General features: G+C 41.9%; 1 long non-coding RNA gene across 2 annotated transcripts; it reads left to right on the top strand.

The window, feature by feature from the left end:
* Positions 1-550: 550 nt before the first annotated feature.
* Positions 551-1,933, top strand: LOC133529866 (uncharacterized). Of its 2 annotated transcripts, XR_009801236.1 has the most exons (3): positions 551-1,018; positions 1,095-1,211; positions 1,401-1,933. It is a non-coding gene; the product is annotated as an uncharacterized LOC133529866 (long non-coding RNA). The 2 variants fall into 2 exon arrangements; XR_009801235.1 differs by having other exon boundaries at positions 1,095-1,933.
* The last annotated feature ends 7,066 nt before the right edge of the window (positions 1,934-8,999 follow it).

The following is an 8,999-nucleotide window of genomic DNA, read 5'->3' as shown; positions in this document are numbered from 1 at the left end:
TAAAAAATTTAGGGGCGAAGGGTCTTTCATGCAAAATTTCGCGCCTATTTTCCTAACAGAGTGGGTTTGCAAGAGTTTATGTATGTACACAATATCAAAAACTGTCAACTGACTTCTATTTTATGTTTGAGCTAATGGCCGAGTTGCCAATGCTCTAACTCTTAGTAAATAAAAAAAAACTGTCATAGTACCGTGTTCTTGGCATTCTATTTTTAAAATTCAAGAAGTGGAACGACAGAGTAAACATTCGGCTTTGAGCCGCGTTCGAAATTTAAAATGTAAAGATGGAATCGTCTGCGGTGCGCTGATTAGGGGGAGGTGAGGTAACCGGTATTAGGTCGTAGGGTTGGCACTGACGTAAGGATGTTCCTTGTCGACATGGAATTGGACTGTAAAACCATCGAACTATACTTCAATAGGAGACAATGGTCCGGAGGTCAATCTGTTAATATCTATACGAATGTTCATTTAGTTTTGTCTCAGTTTTTCCTTCCATTTATGAAAATATTTAGCCTCAGAACTACGTAGGTATTTTAACTAATAATTATACCTAAATAGTGTAACAACAAAATGTAATTTTTCTTCTTCATTATTAAAAAAGTAAGGCTCGCGTTAGTTCCGAACTCCTACAGCCATCTAGCTAAGGATTAGCGTACTAGCTAACGCGCGATCGAACACTATGGGTCGGAATTGCCAGCTTCAAATCCGGAAGAAACATTGCGCTTCCCCGCATTCCTGTGTTTTTTTCATAGAACCTATTTAATTATAGTGGTTTTTCTTTAACATTATGTTATTTCTGCGCAGTTGTTTAGTTCTTTTTAAATAAAACCGAAGGAACCATAAACGATCGTTTTGTCTGTGGAGTCATGTAGTGTTTGCACGAGCCTAATTCGGACTTGGCAACCCCGTCGGCCTATCTGTCACTCAAGATGTCGGAAAGGAAGGGAGATCTTCTTTTTGTTCGATTCGAGCCGGGATCGGCTATACCCTTTGAGATCGGGCTCCATCGCCCATTTGAGTAAGTGTTATAGTGGTTGCGTTGTTTATTTTGTAAGAATAAAGTGCCTTTTTTAATGTAGGTTGCGTATTTTCAGCCCCGGCATAACATGCTAACCTTAAATTTGTTGCTGCGTTGAAGAGCGATACATCGCGTGCCCCGGGTGTTGACATAAGCTGCATAATTTCCATGCAAGCCTTTTATCCACCAACGGGTAAGTTTTGCATTTTTTTTAAACCTTTAGGTAAGGTTTCGTGTAAATCGAAATTCGTGTCGGGCATTGTTGAATCGTGTTAGTGTTCCAAACTTGAAATCAAGGCGATCTCCGCCCTACAGTATTAATTGGGATTCAATCCCAGCCGTAATCAGGTGACTTGCCCTAACGAGTATACAATAATTTCAGGGTTCACGGCGGGGCGCTAACTACCTGGCTAACTCGCGCGGTCTCCGACCACCTGCCTCATGCACCGGTAACCCCAAATAATACCAGCGGTAGTGAGCTGTCGCTGACCTTTTGTAACCATCCGTCCAGGCCTACACAGAACGTGGCGGCTGGGGTACAATTCCCGATGTTGGAGGTTAGACCCATCCTTTATTAACTATATGACATTTGGACCAGATCGACTGGCCCTGGCGCCCATATACATCTCCTGTATTTTCTAAATTTAGTTCCTCGGATCGCTGTTTCTACCAAAATCTAAATAAAAGAGTTCGTTAACCCCGATTTGTTCCCTGAAGCTTTAGTTTAAAAAAGAATTAATAAGTACTGTAGAGTCTGTGCAATCTATGCTAGCCGGTTATTATTAAGAAACTTGTCTTACTATTAAGAAACCTTATATATATATAAATATAGGATTACCTCAACTGCAACTTCTTGCAGTATTGTTGCCGGGTTCTTCCAACCTCAGTGATTTCAATAAAAGCTTAGTTACTGACTATTGTAGTTTACATTTTATATTATTCCTTTAGGTTTTTTTTTACCCCAAAATATTACTTGTAACAGTGGCGCCCAACGTGGGGCATTATTAGCGAACCTCTTTGGTCACATTGTGTTAGCTAAAGGGAGTTTTGGTAGAAACAGTGCAGCTTGTATCCTCATAAATTAATTACATACGTTTTTTAAATTTAAATTTAAAATATTAGTGCATAACTGTGTTAGGTTATACTGTTGACCACATGTGGTATGATTATAGGTTAAGTTATATACATGTGTGGGTTTATTATTACTTATGTTGTAATGTTTAGCACAGGGTGTTAAAATCCTTAATTAATTTGTTGCTCTGGATATTACATTAATAATATAATTAATTAACAGTTTGCAGTTACTGTATTACTTAAGTTATTTTATAATAGACTAAGTCTATGTAGCATATAAAAATTATTATTGTGGTTACCGGGTTTCAAGTGTATGAGTGTTGAACTAGTTTCAACGTAACTTAATTACAATTTAAAAATTAAATTGCATGCTTACAGAGTATCACCAACCAAGGTATTTTAATGATAAGGGACAGTCGTGTACCAAAGTGTTAAGACTTGTTTTTTTAAATTTTTATTTAATTTTGCTTTCCTCTGTGGGAGGTTACTGTACCTTTTAGTAGTAAACAATTGTAACATTGTTCATAATGGAGGACCGTCCTATTAATTATAATTTGTTACACAAAGATGAGTTGGAATATGAAGTGTCAGTAAGGGATGTCACTCCCGCTGAAGATGTGAAGGCTTTTTTACAGCGGGTCGAGGAGTTAGCAGCTTCGCGTCGTATTACGGAAGTTAGGCTTTTCGCTTCAGCGGTAGAATTATTTGATGGCGACGCACTAATGTGGTACCGCGGTATACGCGCAGAGGTGTCTACGTGGGAGCAATTGAAGACCGCCATGATTGATGAATTTTTGCCATTCGATTATGACAGGCGCTTACTTAAAGAAATTAGGAATCGTACTCAGGGTTCTAATGAGAACATTTCTACATACATTAGCATTATGCAGAACTATTTTAGCCGTTTGAATAGTGAATTGTCGGATCAGGAGAAATTTGACATAGTTTCGATTAATGTTCGTCCGGAGTATACGGTACCTTTGGCCATCCAGTCGGTTACTACCTTAAAGGATTTGAAGAGGGTGTGTCGCGTGCTGGAGGACAGCTGGCAGCGGGCCAATGCTTTTGTGGAGCCTCCCAGACCCTCGTCGTCTACCTTGGCCGCAGACTTGAGTTGTAAAACCTCTTCGCGTCCTAAAGTTGAGGCAGCTAATCCTCTGGAGAAGCCGTTCTGTGTTCGTTGTCGTGTAGATACGCACAGTCTAAGGGAGTGTAAGTCTAAACGTGTAGTTTGTTTCAAATGTGGTAGGGCGGGGGTGTCTTACCCGGATTGTTCCAATTGTTTCCCTCGGGCTTCTACTTCTACCTCGCCAGATACAGGCACGATGCCTGGGGTTTCAAAAAACTAATTGTTCCGGACCGCCGTATATCGAGTCCCTACGATTGGGAGCGTGGGAACTCATGTAATCTTGTCGATTTTGGTGAAGATAATCTTGGGGTTAATCCAGACTGTCCTGATTACCCCCTTATAGTAAGTACTTTGATGTCTCTTCCCGTTTCGGTGGTTCGGAGTCGGTATATTATAAATAAAGACGAGCGACCGCACATGTCGGTAGGAATTTTAGGTCGTTCTTTTCGTGGCCTCCTGGATACGGGGGCAGGGATCAGTATCATAGGTTCGAATTCGCATAAGGACTTTTTGTCATTGGGAGCTCAGTTGGTTTCTGCCACGGATAATACCCATATTATAGCTGCGAATAAAACTCGTTCAAGAATAATCGGGTGTATGTACTTGATTGTTAAAGCTAAAAATTTAACACGCGAAATTAAATTTTATGTGATACCGGACGTCGGTGCGCGCATGATTTTCGGTGTTAACTTCTTTAAGGCGTTTAACATCGCACCGGAATTGTTTCGCCGGTATGGGAACCAAACTTCGGACCCTACCGTAGATGAGGTCGTACCCGAAAAACACCTTTGCTCCTTTCAGGAGTTGACCCATGATCAACGTGCTATCGCGGACGGGATTATTCGTAGTTTCGAGGGTATTTCGTTTGAGAGGAAAGGTTTGGGGCGTACGCACTTACTCACCCATACCATAGATACCGGTGATAGTCCTCCAATTAAACAACGTTATTATCCAATCTCGCCACATCGTCTGGTAGAGCTTAACCGTCAATTGGATGAGATGCTAGAGCAGGACGTAGTTGAACCTAGTACTAGTGCTTGGAATAATCCTACCCTTTTTACAGCTAAGTCTAATGGGGAGTTACGCTTTTGCTTGGATAGTCGCAAGTTAAATTCTGTAAGTAAACGCGATGCGTATCCGTTACCGTATATATCACGTATTCTGGATCAGTTGAGGGACGCGAAGTTTCTGTCCTCAATTGACTTAAAGAGCGCGTTTTGGCAGATTCCTTTAGATGAGGCCTCGCGCGAACGAACGGCCTTCACGGTGCCTAAACGCGGCTTGTTTCAATTTAAGGTTATGTGTTTCGGGTTGACTGGAGCACCTGGTACCCAACAGCGTCTAATGGATAAGTTGTTTGGACCCGAATTTAATGATAGGCTTTTTGTGTACTTGGATGACATCATCATTGTTAGTCAGACGTTTGAGGAACATATTTCGTTATTAACTCGTGTGTTGGACCGTTTGTCAGCCGCTAACTTAACTATTAATTTTGGCAAGTCCCAGTTCTTCCGGAAGGAACTTAAATACCTCGGCTATGTAGTGGACGAGCGTGGACTACATACCGATCCTTCCAAAATCCAAGCTATCATAGATTACCCGGTTCCTACCAACCGTAAAGAAGTGAAAATGTTTGTAAGTACCGCGTCCTATTATCGTAGATTCATTAAAAATTTCAGTGACCTCGCGGCCCCCTTAAATGCTTTAACAAGTACTCGGAAGAATGCGCCTCCTTTCGCGTGGACGAAGGAAGCTCAATATTCCTTTCAAAAACTCAAGTCGGCCTTAGTTACGGCACCGATATTATCGTGCCCGGATTTTTCGAAGCCCTTCCTTCTACATTGTGATGCGTCTGGGTACGGTGTGGCCGGAACCTTGACCCAACTAATGTCGGACGGGCTGGAGCATCCAATAGCTTACGCGAGCCGCTCGTTAAACCGCGCCGAACGTAATTATTCCGCAACCGAGCGCGAGGCACTAGCCGTCGTTTTCAGCATAGAGCATTTTCGGCCATATCTGGAAGGCGGACCCCGGTTTAAGGTGATTACCGATCATTCCAGTTTAAAGTGGTTCTTTAATTTAACTAATCCGACGGGCAGATTAGCACGTTGGGGTTGTAGGTTATCCCCTTATGACTTTGAAATCATACATCGTAAAGGTAAAGAACATGTAGTACCAGACGCTTTATCCCGTAGTGTACCCGTGATGGAAATTCATACGTGTGAGTGGTATAATAGGATCCTTAGGCGATGTCAGGTTTTCCCAGGCTCTTGTCCGAATTACGCGATTCAAAACAATAAACTTATGCGTTACTGTAAAAGTAAATTTAATCTTTCGGGGGAGTTCGACTGGAAGGTGGTCGTACCATCGAGTCAACGTCAAGATTTAATTAGAACATGTCACAACGAGGAGCTTTCCCATTTGGGAGTTTTTAAAACATACAAGCGATTAACGCTACTCTATTATTGGCCTTCAATGTACCAGGATGTAGCTAAATTCATTCGAGGGGTGTGAGGTTTGTGCTACGTATAAAAACTCACAACAGCCTCCTATAGGCACCATGGGACATCCTAAGAACTGTTCGCGTCCATTCGACACACTTAGTATCGATTTAGTGGGTCCACTACCTCGTTCCCGGGCAGGCTATACTTACATTCTGTCGGTATTATGTTGCTTTTCGAAATACGTGATGTTTTTCCCCCTTAGGCGTGCGGTAGGAAAGACTATTGCCCAGCGTCTAGAGGATGAGGTGTTTCTCAAGCACGGCGTGCCGCGCACAGTGATTGCGGATAATGCTACGCAATTCACTGGCAGCGAGCTTAAAGCTTTGTTTCAGAAATATTTTATTCCCCAAATTCACTACACCCCGCGTTATTGCCCTCAGGTTAACGCCGTAGAACGCTACCATAAAACCCTGATGACGTCCGTCTCTATCATGGTCCAGAATGATCATCGAGCTTGGGATGTAGCTTTGCCGAAGGTTCAGTTTGCCATGAATTCCACCACTAGTGAAACAGTTCGTTATCCCCCCTTCTTTCTGGTTCATGGTAGGGAGGCTGTTGCTTGCGGTAAAGTCTATGGAGATTGCCAAACTTCGAAGTTAAACCTATCAATTGACTCTCCAGACCGGTACGCGGAATCTTTAGGCGGCTTGAGAGAAGTTTTCGATCGGGTTAAGTTATTGTTAATTAAAGCTCATGATAGAGGGGCGCGTTATTATAATAGGGGTCGTCAGTCGGTTGAATTTAGTGAGGGTGAGGTTGTTATGAAAAGAACTTTTCCTTTGAGTGACGCTGGTAAATTCTTTATGGCTAAGCTTGCTCCTAAGTATGCGAAGTGCCGAGTAATTCGTAAACTCTCGAATTTAGTATACGAGTTAGAAGATTTTTATACGGGTAAAAATTTGGGGTCCTGGCATGCCCGGAATCTTAAAAAGTTTGTTCCGTGATCAATTTAACTGGCTATAAGCTGTCTATCCACAGCGTGTGTTGGCAGTGCAGGGCGAAGTCCCTGATTTCGCTCTGCAGGGACAGCATTCCTGTGAAGAGTGTCAACCGGTAGTTCTGTGGCTCCTAAGCCGAACTATCGGACACTACTATTAATTATTTTCCCTGGTGATAGACTGTTACCTCACAGTTATTACCGTAGGTTATTCATTTAACCTAACTGGCTATATGCCATATTCCGTCGTATACCCTGGACGCGCAGCCCGCAACTCAGGTCGCTCACTGCGCCGCCAAGATATATAGCGATGCGACGCATTAGGAAGGAAGCTTCGAGCTTCTCCTACCTGCGTTAAGTTTTACTTAGGTTAAGCTCCCTCTTAAGGGAGAGTAGGAGTAATTGTTATAGTTTGTATTTGATAACTGGTTTACAGCCAACTGTGTTTATCATTTTATAGTTTAGTGCGTGGGTTCGATTATGATGGTTGTTTTCCCTTCTGCCTTACATTGTGTAACTGTTCATTTGGGAGCTGTTGAAACCTGCGGTTTGTTTTGCGAGCTGGGGACCAGCTCAAAATTTTGCCGGACTCAAAATTTTCTTCGGGAAGGGGAGCACTGTAACAACAAAATGTAATTTTTCTTCTTCATTATTAAAAAAGTAAGGCTCGCGTTAGTTCCGAACTCCTACAGCCATCTAGCTAAGGATTAGCGTACTAGCTAACGCGCGATCGAACACTATGGGTCGGAATTGCCAGCTTCAAATCCGGAAGAAACATTGCGCTTCCCCGCATTCCTGTGTTTTTTTCATAGAACCTATTTAATTATAGTGGTTTTTCTTTAACATTATGTTATTTCTGCGCAGTTGTTTAGTTCTTTTTAAATAAAACCGAAGGAACCATAAACGATCGTTTTGTCTGTGGAGTCATGTAGTGTTTGCACGAGCCTAATTCGGACTTGGCAACCCCGTCGGCCTATCTGTCACTCAAGATGTCGGAAAGGAAGGGAGATCTTCTTTTTGTTCGATTCGAGCCGGGATCGGCTATACCCTTTGAGATCGGGCTCCATCGCCCATTTGAGTAAGTGTTATAGTGGTTGCGTTGTTTATTTTGTAAGAATAAAGTGCCTTTTTTAATGTAGGTTGCGTATTTTCAGCCCCGGCATAACATGCTAACCTTAAATTTGTTGCTGCGTTGAAGAGCGATACATCGCGTGCCCCGGGTGTTGACATAAGCTGCATAATTTCCATGCAAGCCTTTTATCCACCAACGGGTAAGTTTTGCATTTTTTTTAAACCTTTAGGTAAGGTTTCGTGTAAATCGAAATTCGTGTCGGGCATTGTTGAATCGTGTTAGTGTTCCAAACTTGAAATCAAGGCGATCTCCGCCCTACAGTATTAATTGGGATTCAATCCCAGCCGTAATCAGGTGACTTGCCCTAACGAGTATACAATAATTTCAGGGTTCACGGCGGGGCGCTAACTACCTGGCTAACTCGCGCGGTCTCCGACCACCTGCCTCATGCACCGGTAACCCCAAATAATACCAGCGGTAGTGAGCTGTCGCTGACCTTTTGTAACCATCCGTCCAGGCCTACACAGAACGTGGCGGCTGGGGTACAATTCCCGATGTTGGAGGTTAGACCCATCCTTTATTAACTATATGACATTTGGACCAGATCGACTGGCCCTGGCGCCCATATACATCTCCTGTATTTTCTAAATTTAGTTCCTCGGATCGCTGTTTCTACCAAAATCTAAATAAAAGAGTTCGTTAACCCCGATTTGTTCCCTGAAGCTTTAGTTTAAAAAAGAATTAATAAGTACTGTAGAGTCTGTGCAATCTATGCTAGCCGGTTATTATTAAGAAACTTGTCTTACTATTAAGAAACCTTATATATATATAAATATAGGATTACCTCAACTGCAACTTCTTGCAGTATTGTTGCCGGGTTCTTCCAACCTCAGTGATTTCAATAAAAGCTTAGTTACTGACTATTGTAGTTTACATTTTATATTATTCCTTTAGGTTTTTTTTTACCCCAAAATATTACTTGTAACAATAGAGATGGTGGTTTTATGGTACCTCAGCATTCCATATATTCATATTTTAGTTTTATAGATCAACGCACCTATGTAAACTACCTCTATACATAGCATCATCATTATTAGCGATCAAATAGTATCATTAGTGTCACTATCAAATGAAACAAATTATTTGTATGAAAATAACTTAATTTTTTATTTCAAATTATTATTCTTCTATCACTACACTACTACCTATTTAATTTTACATTTAAGAATCAGACCAAGTTGGCAGCAATTTTAGCAGCCCAGACA

This window comes from Cydia pomonella, chromosome 21, assembly GCF_033807575.1.
Source record: "Cydia pomonella isolate Wapato2018A chromosome 21, ilCydPomo1, whole genome shotgun sequence".
Lineage (NCBI taxonomy): Eukaryota > Metazoa > Arthropoda > Insecta > Lepidoptera > Tortricidae > Cydia > Cydia pomonella.
The sequence above is the reverse complement of the archived record's forward strand: the minus strand, read 5'-3'. Positions and strand labels throughout refer to the sequence as shown.